General features: G+C 41.3%; 1 protein-coding gene across 4 annotated transcripts in view; it reads right to left on the bottom strand.

Moving 5' to 3' along the window:
- mgat4c (mgat4 family member C) overlaps nucleotides 1–11749 on the bottom strand; it is an 86325-nt gene extending 74576 nt beyond the window's left edge. For all 4 annotated transcript variants that reach the window (XM_088417884.1, XM_088417883.1, XM_088417887.1 and 1 more), the window contains exon 1: nucleotides 11467–11749. The gene's annotated coding sequence lies outside the window, so the exon portion shown is untranslated. The remainder of the gene's footprint in view (nucleotides 1–11466) is intronic.
- Between the last annotated feature and the right edge of the window lie 257 nt (nucleotides 11750–12006).

Raw genomic sequence — 12006 nt, 5'->3', positions numbered from 1 at the left:
ATGGATGCTGGCAGCAATGAACCAATCAGAGATGATTACGTGTACGTACTCTGGGAGGGGACAAGCAGCCAGAGAACATTCGGTCGACGAGGGACTGCTAGCAACACTTTGACAATGACCCCACAAGAACAGAAACCGGAAACTAAATACGCTCGCATCTAACGAGACGACACGGAACACCTGGACATGAAACAATTGGAAAAGGTAGCTGATTGGACAACACAAGGGAAGCAGGTTAATACAGACAGGTGGATGCAATCACACTGACGAGGACAAACACGAGGGGAATCAAACATGAACTCCACCACGGGGCATAAGAAATCCAAGTAAAATAAGATCATTTGAAATCAGTCGCTCTGCAAGAAATGCAAATTAAATTTAGCGCCAGTAAAATCTGATAGCAGCCAGCTTCATTTGACGAGAAATAGCTTTAGTCAATTCATATCAGTTTTGGATTTGCGTCACGTACGTGATATCCGTCACACCGACGGCGGTGCGCTTTTATCACCGTCGTCATCCCAAACCCGAACAGTATAACAGCGTACACATTTATGTCGCATTTGGAAGGAATTCACGCAGTGTTGTAAAACGTGGAGATCTCCCGCTGCTCCTCCCGCTGACAGCAATTATTATGATACCACGCACCGTGATGCTACATGATTTACTTCAATTATAACGTGATATGATACAATCCAATTAAATGGGATACGATGCAATGTGATGCATAAGATTAATTCCAATAACAATACATACGATACAATATATGACATTACGATATGCTTCGATTGAGTCAAATTACGATGCGGACGCTACCCGTGCATTCCTATTGCAACGTGATACGATGTGATATAATGCAACATGAACAACTCGCTCGGGTGACATTACAATACAGTATGCGAAAACATACCATACGTTATGATCCAATTCGCTCCACGTGCTATGTGATGGAATATGATTCAATCCATTTATAACGCAATATGATGTGGAAAACTCGAAGACACAATACGATAGTCTACCCTTCATTCTTATTACGATGTGATGTGATTATACCCAACTAAGATAAGGTACGATGCTATACGATTCAATCCGATTGCGATATGATGCATATTGATACATATTTAGAAGAATACTGGTATATTGTATTGTATTGTATTGTATTGTATTATCACATAAGCAAGTCTTGATGAAAATGTTTCCCTAAAAATTTATAACAGCATAAATTCTTGCAGCTATCGGGTCAGTATCGTATCAGAAAGTCCTGCAATATCAGTATCGTATTGGAATTGAAAAATTTCTATCAAGAAACGTATAACACAATACAATTCACTGCAATTATGTTGCGACACGATTAACACTTTTTTTATATGATATGATATGATATGATATTGTATAAAAGCATACAGTTCCGCTGCTATTGGACCGTAATCGTATCGGAAAGTCCTCCAGGCTGTATCGTATATCAGTATCGTAAGGGAAAAATGAGTATCGGAACACCTCCGATATACGAAATGACGCAATACAATTCACTGCGGTTACGTTACGACACGTTCGCTCCACTTCCGACGCAAAAAGATGGTCTCCGCTATACCCGTTTGACTGATATGATGCAATTGCCCCCAATCGGAAGTTAAAACCCCGCAATTCATTCATCCCAATCACGATCCGATGCGGTGTAATTTGCTGCACCGCGATATATTAAATCACAGTATGATTGGCCCCAATGACGATCCGATACAATGGGCCGATACGTCACGCCGACAGCCGGCCCCATGTCCGCCGCCGTCATCCTTTATGGCCCCGTTCGGAGCCCGGGGCGGAATAAATAACAGCGTACGCGTTTATGTCATGTCTTATAATCAACGCGAGCGGAAGAAACTCGGAGAAGTCGTAAAAATGCGGTGATGGCCCGCCGTTGTCTTTAAGTGGCGAGATAATGAGCGCAGAGCGCGGCGTGAGACATCAGGCCTCATTCCAGGTTGTCAGGGGAGGAATTATCATATCGCGCGGCAGCTATGACTTAAAGCCACGGAACAGATGTTGAATTCAAAGAGTTAGCGGAAAAAGATAGAGAAAAGAGGTGGGGCGGGGGGGGGCAGCCTTTCACTCGCGATTTCCACGGGAGACAAACCGATAAAAAGGTAAAGAGGAGCCATCTGCACATTGCAGGGAATCTTTTATGATCCACCGAAGGGAAAAAAAAAGAATTAAATAAAGTTTTTTCCCCACATTTTGGAAAATGACTAAAAGGGTTTTGCTTTTTTTTTTTTCTCCCTCGAAAGGTTTTACCTTTATTTGCCTCCCCACTAAAAATGTTTTGTGAAGGTGACTTTTTCCACTCACAAAAAGTTAAACACAACTGAAACATCCTGACAAGGAAGCATGGATAAAAGCACGTTTTATAAGCTCAATTTTGGCCTTTTTTGGGGGAAAAAAATGTGTCTTATAGTTGGGGAATTACGGTGATTGGCGCCAAAACAACAGTAGCGATTTTTGCTAGCGTAAAAAGCACATTTGAGTAAGGCTTTTTTTTTTTTTAATTAAAAATTGATCAGTAGGCATATCAACTATCATCGATCATCATCGAGTCATCGATTATACTGCCTTTGATAAGTGATTCAACGGCTCTTGCTAGCCTATTGAGTGCGGAGGCTAACGCTACTAGCATCAAGCTCCGCTCGCTACTGCTACTGCTTCCGCTTACTTCCTGTATGGCTTCAAATGAAGGAAATACTATATGTGCTAAAAAATCTGCGGGATATTTATTAGCATAGCAGACATTTACAGTATTTTCATCTCCTGATTTGAGGCAGGAAGAACGGTGCGCTAGTGGTTAGCATAGCATGTCAGCCTTACAGTTGTAAGGTTTAGGGTTGGAAACAGGGATTTACAAAAGGTTAATTGATGACTTTAAATTGTCTTGAGACTCTGAACTGCTTTTGATTTTTGCAAAACAACTTACATCAAGTTCACTGAGGTCTTTAAAAGTCTCTGATGAAAGGATTTAACGCAGACGAATAAACGAAGCGACCTCGCCGCCGCCGCCGCTTCTTTTATCTCCGCAATCGAGTCGTCTCAACTCGGGCAAACGCCTTCGAAGTTGTTGCATTAGCCCGATAGCATCGTTTAATCTGCGCGCGCGCGCGAGCGAGCGCCCCTGCGTACATGTCGATGGCGGATTAATCATCGTAATGTAACGCGCACGTCTATAGCGAGCGAGACTAATCCTCACGTATTAAATCAATTTTCCACGTGGGCTCAGACAGCCCGCAGGAAGACGACAAAGTGGACAGGAAACGGCGCTGTAAAAACGTCAATGGCGGAAAGACTGCGAAATAGCAACACAAGGAACGCCAAATTGTTAGTGTCGTCAAATTGTCATCATAGGGGTGTCAAACGTAGGGCTTGTGGGTCAAATTCGGCCCACAACTTGATTTTGTGAAGCATTAAAAAATGAATATAATCAATAGACAAGTAATGCCCAACTGAACACTGCGTTACACAAGAGTTCACCTTAGCGTTAGCTTCTAACTTTGTCGCGCTTCTGCTCAGCACAAAATTACAATTTTTCGATCGCCCCAAAGAGATTAACAATGGATGGGGTTCACCATTTGGGCCATTACTTTGAGTCTTATATTTCTTTTTAAATGTACTTTATTTACAGAGGAGCAGCTAGCACACAGCGCTTACGAATTCGACGTGGACAATTGACCTTTGTCTCTGTGAGGTTTCAACTTCTTCTGTCATGTATGCACATGGCTGCCACCCAGTGTTCAAAATCAAACACTACAGCACCATTTCATGATATGACATTTTTTCTGCACTTCACTGGACTCCTTGAAAAGAAATTGTACAACCATATATTTTGATTGGGGCATATTTTTTCCACTGGATATTTGTCTTTCTTTTTTTATGTATTCACTCATTTATTTTTGTCAGGTCAATAATTATTTTTAATAATTTTTAAATAAATTATTTTTAGTTCAATTTATGTGTTTTAAAAATAGATGTTTATGAACATTCATTTCATTTCATGTAATTAAAAAAAGACGTTATTATGCGATGTATAGGGGGAGCAAAAAGGACGTCATTTTACTACTTTATTTTGTTGAATATATATTTTCCGACGATATTTGACCTCCGCTATTTGCTGGCGAACGGGACCGGGCCTTCGCGCGCGGCGAAAAATCTACATATAAGTGACAGTAATTGCTTTTAATTAGATTGTGACTTCAGCAGTCCGAGCCAATTGAGAATAGAATTTCTTCCATGTGACCCCAGAGCTAAAATAAGTTTGACACCCCTGATTTAGCATATAAAAACTGGAATTAATTCCGCGTCGCGATGAGTTGACGAGCCCGTAAAAACCAATGCGCACCTTCGAAAAAAGAAAAAAAAAATCTGCCGCCAGCCGATGACCCGACCTGACCCACTTCTTGCTGATTTATGCTTCGCGGGCCCTCAGCAGACACAGCTTTGTTCTGCTGGGGTCATAAATCTCAGGCTCCTCAGAGCCCATCAGCTGACCAGACAGACCCCCACACCTCTCCCCTCCCGTCATACCCCCGCACCGCCTCCACTTCCTCTCAGACACATCACCTGAGCCACATCGCCGACACTTCATCAGGCCGGGCGGACAATGGCGGCAATTGCCGCCAAGTAGGCGGGCGCTCGCGACTTTGGTGAACACTCCCTGGGGGGAGGTTTTCTACTCACTTTCTCCATAAAACAAACCGGGAAGAGGGTCATAAAACACAGATGATTGCATTAAACACAAGTCATTTGTGGTTTAACATTTGCTATTTCAAGGTGAGGTTCAATGAATTATGCTAAATTACATTAGATTTCGTACATTTGATTCTTGCAGTTTCTTTGTTTGATTGTTCAAAAACGCATTAGGTTGACTGTTGATGAGAAAAAATAACTTTTTACAACACACAACACACAGTGTGTATTGAGCAGCCGCTAACTCTGCCAGCTGCCATGAGCACTACTCCCTCCGCCCCATTACCGCAAAGTTTTCTTAAAGGGCTGATAGAACGTCTAAGTTTTTTTTAATTTTTGTTTTTATTTAAAACTGAACATACCTGCACGTTTAGAAATAAAAGTATCATTAACAAAGAAAAAGCACTTGTCTCTTAAAACACATAGTGCGCCAGGGCTTGTGACCAACCACTAACTCTCCCTACAACCCGGAGCCCAACCCACCAGGTTTTCTTGACCCTTGTGCAGTATATTGTCCAATACTTTGATTTTCACATCAAAGGCATTTCACATTGAAGAAAAAGCACTGAAAGAAGATGTGTTGTCTTCTTTTAAAACACACAGTGCGCCAGAGCTTGTGAGCGACCACTAACTCTCCCTATAACCCAGAGCCCTACCCACCCATCCAGGTTTCCTGACCCTTGTGCAGTAATTTCTCCAATCCTTTGATTTCTACATCAAAGGCATTTCACATTGAAGAAAAAGCACTGAAAGAAGATGTGTTTTCTTCTTTTAAAACACACAGTGCGCCAGAGCTTGTGAGCGACCACTAACTCTCCCTAGAACCCAGAGCCCTACCCCCCCATCCAGGTTTCCTGACCCTTGTGCAGTATTTTCTCCAATCCTTTGGTCTTTACATCAAAGGTGTCTTACATCAAAGGAGAAGCACTGAAAGAAGACTTGAAGGGAGCTGAAATTTCACCCTGACCCAACTTAATACTCACACTACCAGGACTGTGCCATCTCTTGGCTATTTGATATCGCATTCCTACCTCTGCACACGGCACCAAGCAACCTTGCTGAAGCGGCTTGATGAAAAGCAAAAGTGCCACCCTCTGAACAAACAGAACCTCCCCCAAGCTTCTACTCGGCGCGCGATGACGAGAAGTGTCAGGCCGAGCTAATTAGACTCGCGGGTGACAGACAAAAGCGGGACACGCCTCCATAATTCATGAGCGCCATTGATGTGGCGACGCCATGCAGATGGCCACCTGAAGAAAGCGGAGGAGAAGTTTGGACGAGGGACGTTATCTCATCATCTCCGCGGTTTATTGATGGAGGCGATGCGGCGGCTTCAAACGGGCGGCAGGTAAGGAGCCGACTTGCGAGGGGAGCCGCCTAAACGGAAGCGACGGGCCGTCCAAAGTGTTTGTTCATCAGTTAGCCGAATGAAAAACTCTCGTTTCGCCGCTAATAAACGTGCTTTGGAGGCTCTCGTGAACAATGTTGTTAAGTTACTCAACCTCGACGACGACGTCGGTTCTTTGGGGCGGTTCAAAAACAGCACCGAGTCCGACGGAAAAAAAAACGGCGGAAGCCAACGGCCTGTGCTTGTTTTCGGGATCATAGAAGATTCCGAATTGTCTTTGACGTTTTCAAAAAACCACGCGAAGCTTGCCTGACGACTCGAAACGCTCTTTGGAGTTTTCAAAGCTGTGATAACGCCTTTGTTGAAGACTAAATCAAAACACGACGACTTCGACGGAGATGAGAGTCGTCTTTCAAGCGTACGACAACGAAACGTTAATTTCATTCACTATTCAGACTTCTGTGACTTACGTTCAAGAACCGTGCAATACAATTGACTGACAGGTGAAGACAGACGGCTAGCGCTAGCGCTGAGATTTCCGAGATCTTAGCAAAGATAAAGTTGGATGGAGGGGTAATGAAGGAGAAAAAAAACAAAACAAAAAACGAGTCTTCGGCCATGCCCCAAACAGAGGCCGTGACTTAAGTCTGGAAAAAAAAAAAACGCGCCAATAAAAAGACAATACAACATATCTCGCACAACATGTAGATGGGTGAGGTGGGGGCGGCGGAGGACTTTAGAATGTTATTAAAGCCGTACTTAACTATCTAACACATCAAAAACACAACATTGCGTTTGATTCCAAAAACATGGCGCTAACTAACATGGAAGTTCATTGCAGGTAGCTGAGTTCCTTGATAATGAATTTGTCTTAAATTTGAAAAAACAAAAAAAACAAACCACGGTAGTTTAATTGAAGAGTTGTGATTGGCCACCCCTAACCCAGTCCTTCAGACACAACTTCAAACACGCTAAATTGCCTTTGATGTTCTCAAAAACCCGTACGACGTCCACAAAACGTCCCGTTCAACGCATGGAGCATTCAAATTTTTTAGATTTTTTCCACACACGGCGTTAGCTGCGCTAAGGATCGTATTTTTTTTTGCTTCGTAGAGATGTTTCCAAAGTTGTCCTTGATGTTTTTTAAACCTTGTTAGCTTCAGACTTTCTAAATCGCCTTGGAAAATTTGAATTCCTCCGATGTTTCTAAAAACGGCACGAGCCGACGTTGAAAGTCTTTGATGTTCTGACATACAAAATGTTAGCATCAAAGACACCGAATTGTTTGTTTACAAAACCATGTGCACTGTTACAAAAGCATAGCGTTTTGAGGTTTTAAGCATTAGCTTCGTCTTGGTTTCCAAAAACATTAACATTCGCTTTATTAACGACTCAAAGTGTCTTTGATTTCGTTTTTTAAGAAATATACGAAATTTTCTTGCTGTTTGCTAGCACGTACGCTAGGTTAACGGGATATGTGAGGGGCATCAGCAGCGTTTATTATGTTGTGGGATGAGTCACTGGGACCTTTATGACCTCCACTGACGCAGAGAACCAACATGGGGGGGGGGGGCAAGTGCCATTATTGCTTACATTTGTCTAACCTTTCACACACGATTCAAGGAAAAAAAAAGACAACAATTGGGAAACAGTAGATAGACAAAAACATACAGAAATGCATGCTTAAGGTCGCGGCGGTTTAAGAATACGAATAAAATGCCACAAAAATCAAATTAAAAACAATCAAAGCGAAGAAATCCGTTCTTAATCAATTTGATGAAAGAATCGTACAAGGGGATACTTTTTTTTTTTTAGTTTAGAAGTTGAAGTTCCGCTAAAACGCGTGGATAAAGAAGGAAGGTTTCATTGAGGTGACTTCAAAACAAAACGGAAAATAAAAAGCGATAAATAAATGAAATACCTGTAGCTAATTAGGATAACTGATACGTCTCGTTTTTTTTTCCCCTCCCGAGTGGATAGCCAAGGTACTTAATTACCGAGAGTGAGGAGCGCAAAGTGTAACAAGGGGGGAAAAAAAAAAAGCGCTTCTAAAACGAATCGACTTTTATGACCATTTGAGACGGTGAGGAATTTGAATATTAATCGCAACGTCGTAGCGCTTACTCCATATTTATGTTGATCATTTTAGATAGCGCAACGGTGCATTTTAATTAACCCCAGGACATCAAGGAGGAATGTTTTACCATATTTACAGCCAATTTTGATGCGAAATAGGGATAGAATATGGACAAAAGTATTAGGACGCGGCGCTGGGGATGAAATTTTACGCGTGGGAGCTGCCAATCACCGCGAAACATTGTGCAATGACCTTGCTCCCTCGCTATAACGCGGTTCACTTTTCACGGCCTTGCCGTTTCACGTTTTTTTTTGTGTGTTTTCCCAGATATCAATGTTGAAAAAAAAGAATTTCCTATGTAGAGGTACCACTGTATGCGCGACCACGATGCTTCTTTTCTTTCTAGGAATTTTTGTGATATTACCAAAGAGGATGGAAATGGAAGAGTTCAAATCATTTGAAATTGGGAATGACTAACAGGCGGCTGAGCATTGCTTGCTCTTAAAAACATGAAACAAACAAAAAAAAAACAACAACAAAAAACAAAAAAGCTTTCTGGTAACAAGCTGGAGCTTCACGAAGCTCTGTCCACCTCTGGTGACCCCTAGTGGGCCGGCAGCGGAAAGTAATGAGCGGGGTGGGGGGGAGGGGGGGTATTTGGGGGGGAAGGAACGCCGGCGGCAGAAACCCGACCGTGACGCAATTCCTCCGTCGCTTTTGTGAAGGAGGAAGGCTGACCTTGTCCACGTGTGACTCTTTCTTTTTTTGTGTCTCGTGTGATTAAAACGCAAGACAACACAGTCTGTGATTTCAACGGAGAAAGGACAGAGGGACTCACACAAACGTGAACAAAATTAATCTTTCATATATATATATATATATATATATATATATATATATATATATATATATATATAGACAGGATTCTGTATGTCTCAGTAGGTGTCTTGTTTTTTTTTCATGCTGTGGCAGGACCAGTACATGTTTCTTTTCAAATTAAGAGCAAATGAGATGGAACATGAAGCAACATATTGCTAAATTGTATGATAGTGGCTTTTTGGGTTTTTTTTTTGCAAATAAATGTTCGCTGTCAGAGATACTATATCTTCAAAAGTTTGGTTCAAATTAGGAATGTTCGATACCACTTTTGTCAAAACAATACCAATAATAGTGCTCAGCTTTTGAGTAGTTACTGATAACACTAAAACTTTTTACACACAAAATTTCTTCCAAAAAAAAAAAAAAATGACAAGACATATTAATTCCAATATTCCTTGGTGGACAATTGTAGCGTCCACTGTAATGGACATTTGTTTTTGCTTTCGACTCATTCGAACTATATCACCGGTGTGCTCAATAGAGGACATCTGGGCTTTTTCAATGTCTCATGAGTTTGAGTGAGATGCAATTCGCTTTGCTGTCTTGCAGAGAAAAAATGGACCCCAAAGTGGACACAAATTAATAAACTGGGCCTCATGAGAATATTATATTGACCGATACCAATTTGAGAATTCAATTCTTGAGTGCTCACTAAGAACAAATATTGATACCCTTGGTATTTTGCATGCATAAAATTTCCTCCAAAAATGACGGCAAATCATTTTAAAGCAAGAAATATCAAACCTATCGATCGGGCTATCGATACTGGTATCGGCTGTCATCGGCAGGTACCTTGAAATAAGGCCTGGTTTTGGTCTTATACGATACATAGCAATGGCCCTGTATCAACACCTGGTATTGATCCGATCCAGATACTTGGTATCAGTCTGATATCAATGCGTGGTATCGGTACTTGCACATCTCTTTAAAAAAAAGTGATATGAAACACTGATATCATGAAAAAAAAGCCTAGTATGGGTCTGGTACAGATACTTGAAATAGGGCAGATATCGGTACATGGTATCGGTACTTGCCCATCATAAACTGCCATCAAAATAACGTCGAACCATCTGGAGTTATAATAAAAGTCCGGCACATTTACAAGTAAAGACATCCATAGTAATGTTTAAAGCCATGTATTCATGCGGGGAATCCTTCCAGAATCATAAGGAAAACCATCCATAATAAGCAAAGACGATTATATAAATAAATAAAACAATCCATCGCAATAGCTGAAGTCTTTGAATAGTAATACGGGAAGCCTAATGGAGTCCTCCATATCATTGAGTTCATCGATTAAACCCAGACGTATTTTCGCCTTTTTCTAAGAATCCAGACAGCCAACTACTTCTTCTTTTTTTTTTCCTCATATTGTTTAAAAAAAAAAAAAAAAAAAAAATCATGTTTGGCTAAAAGAGTGTCTAATTAATCAACTAATTAATTACTTAATTTGCCAAAAGTTTTTGATTATTCATTTGATAACTAATTAATTTTTTTAGCAAATAAGGGGTGATTAACTCATTCAAGAGTCCAGACATCCAACTACTTACTACGATTTATTTATTTATCAATTTTATTTATTTTTTTTTTCAATTTTGGCTAAAGGAGTGTCTAAAAATGGCTGGTACTAATCAATCAAATAATTAATTGCTCTAGTAACTAATTAGTGTTATGTAAAGTAATTGATTACTTCAGTACCGTAGTATCTGATTACTTGATTACTTTATTAATGAATTACTCACAGTAATCAATTACTAACAGACATTTTTAGACCCTCCTTTCAAAAAAAAGCTGAAATACATAACTTAATATTTTCAGGCTATATGTTGCACCCTTTTTCTCATTATTTGAGACCTCAGGCTCATTTATTTAATAAGCTGTGGGTTTTTATTTTTATTTATTTATTTTATTTTGTGCTAGACACCGGGAGACAATCCACCCGTAGAGCAAACGTGTGTTTGTGTTCAATGTATCAACTATGAATTAGAATCGAAAAAATGTGAATCAATGGCTGTGCTGAAAAAGAGTTTTAAAACTATAGTATTTAAAAAAAAAAAAAAATTATATATATATATATATATATATATATATATATATATATATATATATTTTTTTTTTTTTTTTTTTAATTCTCATATTGGTATTGGTTTGAAAAAAAAAACCGACCTGGGATTGAAAGTCTGCACACTTGAAGAAAAAAAAAAAAAAGGTAAAAACACGTGTTTAGGATTGAACGGGTTAATATGAAGTCATTAATAGTTAAGTCAAGTCAAAAGCAATAAGTAAATCCATCAATGAAATCGCCGAAGTCCCTTCACGGTATAAGTAGTAAGTAAATGCCCGAATAGTAAAGAGCCAGCGGCGGTAAGAAATAAAGTCAGCCGTAATAACAAAGTCACGCCGACGGAGTCTTCCGTGCACGCTCTGGCGCCTCACTCACCTCCGCGTCCAGAATCCGCCGGCGAGCGGCGAGAGGGGCAGCGGGTGACGCCGCCGCAAAGAGACGAGCGGGCGGGCGGGAGAGAGGCGGCGCGGCCGGCCAGGCGGGCGGGCTCCGAGCGCCGATGTCCGCGCGGGCGTCGACGCCTCCTTGCGCTCTTCCCCTCGGACACACTTTTCTCTCTCTCTCTCTCTTAGCCGTCGGAACCGCTGGCGCATCCCGGAGGTGCCGCGGCTGCGGATTGCGAGCGCCGTCTGCCGCTGCTCTTTCCGAGCGGATGGCGGCGGCGCGGAGCGGAGAGCTCGGGAGGGGCGGTGCGAGAGGCGCGCGGATTGGAGGGAGAAAGTGGAGGGCTCGCTCCAGCTGTGTGCCCGGCCCATCCCGGACACACCTGCAAACAAAACACACACACAAAACCTTTAGTACGCTCATAGTCAAAGACCAAAATCTTCGCTCTTTGGGGAAAAAACATGTCCCATATTTGAGGAATTACGGTAATCATCACACTTGCGAGATTGTAATAAAATAAAGATACTGTGA

Source organism: Hippichthys cyanospilos, chromosome 6 (genome assembly GCF_059441005.1).
Source record: "Hippichthys cyanospilos isolate Australia breed blue-spotted pipefish chromosome 6, RoL_Hcya_1.0, whole genome shotgun sequence".
Taxonomy (NCBI): domain Eukaryota; kingdom Metazoa; phylum Chordata; class Actinopteri; order Syngnathiformes; family Syngnathidae; genus Hippichthys; species Hippichthys cyanospilos.
Note: the sequence above shows the minus strand (reverse complement) of the source record. Positions and strands in the feature narration are given on the sequence as shown.